This window comes from Anastrepha ludens, unplaced genomic scaffold (assembly GCF_028408465.1).
Source record: "Anastrepha ludens isolate Willacy unplaced genomic scaffold, idAnaLude1.1 ptg000086l, whole genome shotgun sequence".
In the NCBI taxonomy this organism is placed as follows: domain Eukaryota; kingdom Metazoa; phylum Arthropoda; class Insecta; order Diptera; family Tephritidae; genus Anastrepha; species Anastrepha ludens.
Window position 1 is genome coordinate 1 of NW_026530157.1, and position 11721 is coordinate 11721.

At 22.0% G+C, this 11721-nt stretch overlaps 3 pseudogenes; all 3 read left to right on the top strand.

Annotated features, from left to right (window-relative positions):
• Positions 1 to 2791: 2791 nt before the first annotated feature.
• On the top strand, positions 2792 to 4518 carry LOC128871511 (NADH-ubiquinone oxidoreductase chain 6-like; annotated as a pseudogene).
• On the top strand, positions 3383 to 6205 carry LOC128871510 (cytochrome b-like; annotated as a pseudogene).
• Positions 6206 to 9118: 2913 nt separating this feature from the next.
• On the top strand, positions 9119 to 11606 carry LOC128871512 (NADH-ubiquinone oxidoreductase chain 2-like; annotated as a pseudogene).
• Positions 11607 to 11721: the final 115 nt, after the last annotated feature.

Sequence of the window (11721 nt, forward strand, 5' to 3'; positions counted from 1 at the left end):
GGTATATAAATCCCTAACCCACCTATCAACCGAATATCTTGTGAATTATTTATATTATGAATAATAGCTCCAGCGCATATAAATAATAACGCTTTAAATAAAGCATGACTCAATAAATGAAAAAAAGCCAGTTTATAAAATCCTATTGATAAGATTCTTATTATTAAACCCAACTGACTCAAAGTAGATAAAGCAATAATCTTTTTTAAATCAAATTCAAAATTAGCTCCTAATCCAGCTATAAATATAGTCAACCCAGATAATAAAAGTAAAGCTTGACCTATTCAAGAATCACATAATAAAATATTAAACCGAATTAATAAATAAATTCCAGCAGTAACAAGAGTAGAAGAATGAACTAATGCAGAAACAGGTGTAGGAGCTGCTATTGCAGCAGGTAATCAAGATGAAAAAGGAATTTGTGCTCTTTTAGTTATAGCAGCTAATATAATTAATCCACCAATAATTTCTATTTCAATTCTATTTTTTATTGTTTCCAAATAAAAAATATAGTTTCAACTTCCATAATTTAATATTCAAGCAATAGCTAATAAAAAGGCAACATCTCCAATTCGATTAGACAAAGCAGTTAATATACCAGCATTATAAGATTTTACATTTTGAAAATAAATTACTAAACAATAAGAAACTAACCCCAATCCATCTCATCCTAATAAAATTCTAATTAAATTAGGACTAATAATTAATAACATTATAGACAAAACAAATATAAGGACTAATATAATAAAACGATTAATATTTACATCTCCCCCTATATACTCCTTTCTATAATAAATAACTAAAGAAGAAATTAACAAAACAAAAGATATAAATAATAAACTCATTCAATCAAATAAAAAAGTTATAACAATTCTACAAGAATTAAATCTAACTACTTCTCATTCAATAAATATACAAAAATCCTTAATTAACATTAATAATCTAAAAAAAAAAAATTAGTTCTAAATAAAATTAAAATCAAAAATCTAATTCTACAAATAGATAAATACTTTCTCACGATTTAAAATGATCAAAAATCATATCATTGACACCACAAATCAATATTTTAAATAAACTATTTAAATAAAATTAAAGTCAAATTATACAAATATCACTCTTCAAAATTAATAAATTTAAAGGAAATCAATGTAAAAATAATAAATAATATTCCCGAATTTTACCCCCTCTAAATGAATAAACTCCAGAAAATAACTTACCATGCTGACTATAAGCATATAAATATAAAGTATAAGCAGCTCTAAAAAAAGATAATAAAGATAAAGAAATTATTGTTAATCAAGATCAACTAACAATTCTATTTAATAAACAAATTTCACCTAATAAATTTAAAGAAGGAGGTGCAGCTATATTACAAGCTCTTAACAAAAATCATCATAATGTTATAGAAGGTATAAAATTTAATAAACCTTTATTAATTAATAAACTTCGACTACCTAACCGTTCATATGTAATATTAACTAAACAAAAAAGTCCTGAAGAACAAAGTCCATGAGCAATTATTAATGTATAAGAACCACAAAACCCTAAATATCTTAAAGTTATAAGACCTCCTAAAACAATTCCTATATGAGCAACAGAAGAATAAGCAATTAAAGCCTTTAAATCAGTTTGACGTAAACAAACTAAACTAATTAAAACACCTCCAATTAATCTAATTCTAATTCAAATATAATTATATTTAATACCACTTACTTGTAAAAAAGAATAAACTCGTAATAATCCATACCCACCTAACTTTAGCATAACCCCAGCTAAAATTATTGAACCAGAAACAGGTGCTTCTACATGAGCTTTTGGTAATCATAAATGAACCAAAAATATAGGTATTTTAACTAAAAAAGCTAAAATTAAAGATAAGTATAATAAATCATAACAATTAACATAATTTATCAAAAGATAATAATTCAATGTCATCAAAGTATTATATAAATAAAAAATCCCTACCAATATAGGTAAAGATACTAATAAAGTATAAAATAAAAGATAAATCCCAGCTTGTAAACGTTCAGGTTGATACCCTCAACCCAAAATTAAAAATAAAGTAGGAATCAGTCTTCTTTCAAAAAATAAATAAAACATAAATAAATTTATTCTACCAAAAGTTAAAACTAAACACAATAATAAAATTAACACATTAATTAAAAAAAGTTTTCATAATTACTATATTTATTAATAGATTCACTAGAAGTAATTATAAGTGTACAAATTCAAAAACTTAATAAAATTAATCCATATGAAATAATATCAAACCCCAAAAAATAAGAAATATTTACAAAATAATTTATACAATAATTCATTAAAATAAAAATAAAACTTACCAAAAATAGTAAATTTTGAACCGTTCAAAATGAATTTATAATAAAACAAAAAGGTATAATAAAAATTATTATAAAAAGTAATTTTAACATTGTAATACATTAAATGATTGAAATAATCATTTCCATGAGTTCGAATTATAGATACTAAAATTGAAAGACCCAAAGCCCCTTCACAAACACTAAAAGTTAAAAATATTATACTAAAGTATCTTCTAAAATCTATTAAATTTAAATAAATAAATAATAAAAAAAATAAACTTAAAACAATATATTCTAATCTTAAAAGTATAGACAATAAATGTTTACGATTAAAAACAAAAACAAATACTCCCATTAAAATTAAAAAACAAGGTAATCCCCAATATAATAATATTAACATTAGTTTTAATAGTTTAACAAAAACATTGGTCTTGTAAATCAAAAATAAGAATTAATCTTTTAAAACTTCAAGAGAAAAGAAACAACTTTTTCATTAATCCCCAAAATTAATATTTTAAATAAACTACCTCCTGATATTATACAATTAACTTTATACTCAACAACATTGATTTCTAGTCTCATTTTTATTCAAATAAATCATCCATTAGCAATAGGATTAATATTATTAATTCAAACATTACAAATTTGTCTTTTAACTGGATTAATAACTAAAAGATTCTGATTCTCATATGTATTATTTTTAATTTTTCTAGGAGGAGTATTAGTATTATTCATCTACGTTACATCCCTAGCATCAAATGAAATATTCTCACTTTCAATGAAAACAGCCTTTTCTTTTATATTAATTTTCATTTTATTAATAAATATCAGATGATTTATAGATAAATCATACATTTCATCTTTCATTCAAAATAACGAAATACAAACTATAATTAATTTAAATACATTTACAGAAGAAAATTCTCTAAATCTTCATAAATTATATAATTACCCAACAAATTTAATTACTGTTTTATTAATAAATTATTTATTAATTACATTAATTGCAGTAGTAAAAATTACTAAATTATTCCACGGACCCCTTCGATTAATAAATTAAACTAATGAACAAACCTTTACGAACCCAACATCCATTATTCAAAATTGCAAATAATGCTCTAGTAGATCTTCCAGCCCCAATTAATATTTCAGCCTGATGAAACTTCGGATCACTATTAGGATTATGTTTAATTATTCAAATTCTAACAGGACTTTTCTTAGCTATACATTACACAGCAGATATTAATTTAGCTTTCAATAGTGTTAATCATATTTGTCGAGATGTAAATTATGGTTGATTATTACGAACTTTACATGCTAACGGTGCATCATTTTTCTTCATTTGCATTTATCTACATATTGGTCGAGGAATTTATTACGGTTCATATTTATTTACACCTACATGATTAGTAGGTGTTCTAATTCTATTTTTAGTTATAGCAACAGCCTTTATAGGTTACGTTTTACCGTGAGGACAAATATCATTCTGAGGAGCCACAGTTATTACAAATCTATTATCTGCAATTCCTTATTTAGGAATTGATTTAGTTCAATGAGTCTGAGGAGGATTTGCAGTAGATAATGCCACTCTTACACGATTCTTTACATTTCATTTTATTTTACCATTTATTGTACTAGCAATAACATTAATTCATTTATTATTTTTACATCAAACAGGATCTAATAATCCAATTGGATTAAATTCCAATATTGATAAAATTCCATTCCATCCATATTTTACATACAAGGATATTGTAGGATTTATTATTATGATTATAGTACTTCTATTATTAACTTTAATTAACCCTTATCTATTAGGAGATCCTGATAATTTCATCCCTGCTAATCCTCTAGTAACACCAGTACACATTCAACCTGAATGATACTTTCTATTTGCATATGCGATTTTACGTTCTATTCCTAATAAATTAGGAGGAGTTATTGCATTAGTCTTATCAATTGCAATCCTAGCAATTTTACCATTCTATCATTTAAGAAACTTCCGAGGAATCCAATTTTACCCTGTAAATAAAATTCTATTTTGAATTATAGTAGTTACTGTAATTCTATTAACATGAATCGGAGCACGACCTGTAGAAGATCCTTATGTACTAGTTGGACAAATTTTAACAGTAGTTTACTTCTTATACTACATTATTAATCCACTAATTAATAAATGATGAGATAATTTAATTAATTAGTTAATGAGCTTGAACAAGCATATGTTTTGAAAACATAATATAGGAACAAAAATTTCCTATTAACTTTACTAAAATCAATTAACAATATATAATATATTAAAAATAATTTAACTCCAATAAAAAATAATAAATAATTTAAAGAAAAAGGTAAAAAACACTTTCAAGCTAAATATATTAATTTATCATAACGAAACCGAGGTAAAGTTCCACGAACTCAAATAAAAACAAATGAAATAAAAACTAATTTCAAATAAAATAGCAAGTTAAATAAATCACAACCAAAAAAAATTACACAAAATAATATACTTATAAATAAAATTCTAGCATATTCAGCTATAAAAATCAAAGCAAATCCTCCACTTCTATATTCAACATTAAACCCTGAAACTAATTCAGATTCACCTTCAGCAAAATCAAAAGGAGTTCGATTAGTCTCAGCTAAACAAATACAAAATCAAACAAGTCTAACTGGAAATATAATAACAACAAATCAAATATAACTTTGATAATAAAAAAAATCTAAAATATTATAACTTCCAATTAAAAAAACAAAAGATAATAAAACTAAAGCCATTCTAACTTCATAAGAAATAGTTTGAGCAACAGCTCGTAATCCCCCTAATAAAGCATAATTAGAATTAGATGATCAACCAGCTACTATAACAGCATAAACCCCTAATCTAGTACAACACAAAAAAAATAAAATTCCTAAATTAAAAGAAAACAATTTTACAAATAAAGGAATACATAATCAAACAATTAAAGAAATAAATAAAGAAAAAATAGGAGAAAAATAGTAAGAGATATAATTTGATAAAAGAGGGTAAGTTTGTTCCTTAGTAAATAACTTAATTGCATCACAAAAAGGTTGAGGAATCCCTATTAAACCAACTTTATTAGGACCCTTACGAATCTGAATATAACCTAATACTTTACGTTCCAAAAGAGTTAAAAAAGCTACTCTCACTAAAACACAAATTACCAAAATTAATCTACCAACAAAAGATAAAATTATTTCCATAAAAATCAAGTACTATTTGTAGTATAATCTACATAAATAAATTCTAAATTTATTGCACTAATCTGCCAAAATAGTTTACTTATATTAATAATATTCTATTATTCAAAATATAATTATTTTAATATTTGGTCCTTTCGTACTAAAATATTACAATTTATTAAAGATAGAAACCAACCTGGCTTACGCCGGTCTGAACTCAGATCATGTAAGGATTTAAAAGTCGAACAGACTTAATTTTTGAACGGCTACACCCAAAATTATACCTTAATCCAACATCGAGGTCGCAAACTTTTTTGTCGATATGAACTCTCAAAAAAAATTACGCTGTTATCCCTAAAGTAACTTAATCTTATAATCACTATTAATGGATCAATAATTCATAAATTAATGATTTTTAAAAATTAAAAGTTCATCAAATTTTAATATCACCCCAACAAAATAATTAATATTAAAAAAAATAAAATAAATCAAAAAAATTTAGTTTATATTAAATAAAGATTTATAGGGTCTTCTCGTCTTTTAATAAAATTTTAGCTTTTTAACTAAAATATAAAATTCTATTATAAATTTATATGAAACAGCTTATACTTCGTCCAACCGTTCATACCAGCCTTCAATTAAAAGACTAATGATTATGCTACCTTTGCACAGTCAAAATACTGCGGCCATTTAAAATTATTCAGTGGGCAGGTCAGACTTTAAATATAATTCAAAAAGACATGTTTTTGTTAAACAGGCGAGTATAAATAAAATTTGCCGAGTTCTTTATATAAACTTTTCAATATAAAATATTTTAACAATACTTAAATATATACTAATTTAATCATTATTACTTTTTATTTTAAATTAATAAAAAAATTTTTATAAATTCAATGAAAACAAAATTAAATAACATAAATTATAAAATAATTTATAACAAATTTATAAATGATTGCTAATTCTATACATACATTTTAAATAAATTATTCAATAATTTTTAATATTTTATTTTAAAGCTTATCCCTTAAAATATTCAAATTAATAAATTTTTAATTTTAAAAAAAAAAATTAAAAATTAAAAATTTGTAAATTAAATTTATTTCTAAAAAAACTAGATACCTTTATAAACGAATAACATTTCATTTCTAATAATTTATTTAAAATAATTTTGATACATTAACTTTAATAAATTATTAACTCTTATAAAATCGAGATTAATAAATAATTATTAATTATTAGATCAACCCTGATACACAAGGTACAATAAACTAAATTTTCTTTTTAATTAAAAATTTTTCAATTTATTTCAATATTCTTTCACAATACATAATAAACTATTATTAAAATTATTTTTTCACTAAAACTTACTAAAACATTATTTTTTATAATTATTTTTAATAGATTATATAAATAACAAAAAAAAATTAATAAATAAATATTAAAATTCAATTTATATTGATTTGCACAAAAATCTTTTCAATGTAAATGAAATACTTTACTTAATAAGCTTTAAATTGTCATTCTAGAGGCACCTTCCGGTACATCTACTATGTTACGACTTATCTTATCTTAATAGTAAGAGCGACGGGCGATGTGTACATATTTTAGAGCTAAAATCAAATTTTTAATCTTTAAAATTTTACTATCAAATCCACTTTCAAAAAAAAATTTCAAATTTAAATCCATTTAAATAAATTTATTGTAACCCATCTCTACTTAAATATAAGCTACACCTTGATCTGATATAAATTCTAATAAAAATTATTGAAAATTATTACTCTAATAAGATATTCTAATAACGACGGTATATAAACTGAAAAACAAATTTAAGTAAGGTACATCGTGGATTATCAATTACAGGACAGGTTCCTCTGAATAGACTAAAATACCGCCAAATTTTTTAAGTTTCAAGAACATAACTATTACTACCTTAATATTTATTAATTACATTTTAAATAATAGGGTATCTAATCCTAGTTTATTTATAAAATTTACAAGCTTCAATTAAAATTCAATAAAAATAAATAATTTTAAAATTTCACCTAATAAAATTATACATATTTTATTCATATAAATTTAACTTTTACCAAAAATATCTTATTTGTATTATTTGTATAACCGCGGCTGCTGGCACAAATTTAGCCAATACTATAAAAAATTACTACTTCCAAATTTCTTTGATTTATAAAATTAATTACTGAGAATATAAAAAATTTAGTTATTATTAAAATAAATAAAATTTCACACAAAAATTTACATATAAAATAAATCAATAACAAAAACATAAGCCAAAATAAAACTTTAGTAATTAAATAAATCAAAAAAAATTAAAAAAAAATTTAGTTTAATCTATTTATTTAGTAACATAAATTAATTATTTATTTTAAATAAATATTAAATAAATTTAACTATAATATTTATTTAGTAAATTCTTAATTATTAACAAAATAAAGTTAAAAAAAAAAATCAGTTAGTTTTTATATAAAATAAATCCTAATTAGTAATTCCTCCTTAAAAGTAAAAAGACCCCTAATCAAATTTACCGTTTCTCATATTAAAAAATTCAATGAAAACAACCTTTTTCATTTCAAATGTTTTCATTGAATTTAACTGCCTATATAAAATCAACACAATAAATATAAATTATTAATTAATTAACTTAATAATAACTAAAACTAATTAAAAAATTTAGTTTAATCTATTTATTTAGTAAATTCTTAATAGTAATTATTTATATACAAAATATTTATAGATAAATTTAAATTTTAATAAAATATTTTAATATTTTTCCTAAAAATAAAACCTATAATCAAATTTATTACAAAAAAAATTCAATGAAAACAGCCTTTTTCATTTCAAATAAGCTCATTAAATATAATAAATTAATAAAACTTAAATAATATAAATAAATTAATAAAACTAATAAATATAAAATAATTATATTTAATTTAAATTATTTAGCATAAAAAATTTAGTTTAAATAACAAAATAAAATTAAATTAATAATTAAGAATTTACTAAATAAATAGATTAAACTAAATTTTTTTTTTTTTTTTTTTTTTTTCATATTTATTAAATTTTAATATTTATTGATAAATAATCCTCTTATTTTTTAATTTTTAAAAATTTTTTTTTCCTAAATAATATATTTTATAATAGTAAGACGTATACTAAGTTAAATCAATAAATATCTATATGTATATAAATATTTAATTAATTAATAGATGCCTATTAATTTTGTTAAAAAACCCCTTTAAATTAGAAGATGCAGAATTGTATATTACATTTATAGGCACATACTTTGATCTAACGTTAGACATTTGTATAAATTAATAATAAAAATTAAATTTTTTATATTCATCTATATATTTATCTATGAGTTGTACTTTTACCTCTCGGAGATGTCTATATTGGAATTTTTAATTATCTAGATTTACAAAATACTATAATAATTAATTTACTATATTTAATTATTATAATTAAATAAATAAATTTAATTAAATTTATCCCATTTCCAATAAATTAACTATTAAAAAAAAAAAAAAAAAAAAATTCAATGAAAACAGCCTTTTTCATTTCAAATAAGCTATTTTCCTTTAATGAATTGCCTGACGAAAAGGGTTACCTTGATAGGGTAAATTATGTAATAAATTTACATTCATTATATTTAATAGAATTAAACTATTTCTAAAAGTATCAAAAACTTTTGTGCATCATACACCAAAACATAAAATAATTATTAATAAAAACTAATAATAAAATAAATCACAAATTAGTTTAATCTATTTATTTAGTAAAAAGATAAGCTAATCAAGCTACTGGGTTCATACCCCATTTATAAAGGTTTTAATCCTTTTCTTTTTAATTTTCAATAATTCTGCTAAAATCATATTTTTTTTTATTTTAATAACAGGAACATTAATTACAGTATCATCTAATTCTTGATTAAGAGCTTGAATAGGTCTAGAAATTAATTTATTATCTTTTATCCCCCTAATAAGAGATAACAACTTAATATCAACAGAAGCCTCTCTTAAATATTTCTTAACTCAAGCAATAGCATCTGCTGTTTTATTATTTGCTATTATTATAATATACCTTAATAATTTCCCTATATTACAATCAAATTCAATATATAATGATATAATTATTTATTCTTCTCTTTTATTAAAAAGTGGAGCAGCCCCTTTTCATTTTTGATTCCCTAACGTTATAGAAGGATTATCATGAATAAACGCTTTAGTGTTAATAACATGACAAAAAATTGCCCCAATTATGTTAATATCATATATTACAATTCAACAAAATATTTTTATTTTTTCAATTATTATTCTATCAACAGTTATTGGATCAATAGGAGGATTAAATCAAACATCTTTACGAAAGTTAATAGCATTTTCATCAATTAATCATCTAGGTTGAATACTAGCTGCTATACAAGTTAGCGAATCCATATGAATAACCTATTTTTGTTTTTATACATTTTTATCCTTTAGTTTAACATTTATCTTTAATAATTTTAAAATGTATCATATTAATCAATTATTTAATTCATTTTTTAATTCAAAAATTTTAAAATTTATGTTATTTCTAAATTTATTATCCTTAGGAGGACTCCCACCATTTATTGGGTTTATACCAAAATGATTAGTTATTCAATTATTAGTTTTAAATAATCAGTATACTCTCATAACAATTATAACTGTGATAACTTTAATCACATTATTTTTTTATTTACGTTTATGTTTCGCTGCTTTTATACTAAACTATGATGAAAATAATTGAACAAACTATATACAAATTAACAAAATTTCATTTAAATGTATAATAATCTTATCTTTTATTTCCACATTTAGATTAATTTTAGTATCTATTATCTATACTACTTTTTAATCATCCTAAGCTAAATCAAAAATTTAAAATTTTATAAAATATAAAAACATTTTTAATTTATTATAAAATAAAGGCTTTAAGTTAAATAAACTAATAACCTTCAAAGCTATAAATATAAGTTAAATCTTTTAAGCCTTAGTAATACTATATTTATACTCCTTTAGAATTGCAGTCTAATGTCATTATTGACTATAAAGCCCTAAATTAAAAATTTAGTTTAATCTATTTATTTAGTAAATTCTTAATTATCAATTTATAAAAATAAATTCTTTTTGATAAAAAATTTATTCTTATAGATAAACTTCTTATTGATCTGTAAAATTTACTTACAAATAAATTTTATGATTTATAAGAATAAATTTATATAACTAAATTTTTGATTAAAAAGAATTTATTCTTATAAATAGATTTACAATCTATCGCCTATTCTTCAGCCATTTAATCATTTCAAATAAGCTATTTTCCTTTAATGAATATTTTAATTGTCTTAATCGCGACAATGATTATTCTCAACAAATCATAAAGATATTGGAACATTATATTTTATTTTTGGAGCATGAGCTGGTATAGTAGGAACATCCCTTAGAATTCTAATTCGAACTGAATTAGGTCATCCAGGGGCCTTAATTGGAGATGATCAAATTTACAATGTAATTGTAACAGCTCACGCGTTTGTGATAATTTTTTTTATAGTAATACCTATTATAATTGGAGGATTTGGAAATTGATTAGTACCTTTAATATTAGGAGCACCTGATATAGCATTTCCACGAATAAATAATATAAGATTTTGATTATTACCCCCTTCTCTTACACTACTACTAGTAAGTAGTATAGTAGAAAACGGAGCTGGTACAGGATGAACTGTTTATCCTCCATTATCATCTCTAATCGCTCATGGAGGAGCTTCAGTAGATTTAGCTATTTTTTCACTGCATTTAGCTGGAATTTCATCAATCCTAGGAGCAGTAAATTTTATCACAACAGTAATTAATATACGATCTACTGGTATAACATTTGACCGAATACCTTTATTTGTATGAGCTGTAGTATTAACAGCACTATTATTACTTTTATCTTTACCAGTACTAGCTGGTGCAATTACTATATTATTGACTGATCGAAATTTAAATACATCTTTTTTTGATCCTGCTGGAGGAGGAGATCCAATTTTATATCAACATTTATTTTGATTTTTTGGTCACCCAGAAGTTTACATTCTAATTTTACCTGGATTTGGAATAATTTCTCATATTATTAGTCAAGAATCAGGTAAAAAGGAAACATTTGGTTCTTTAGGAATAATCTA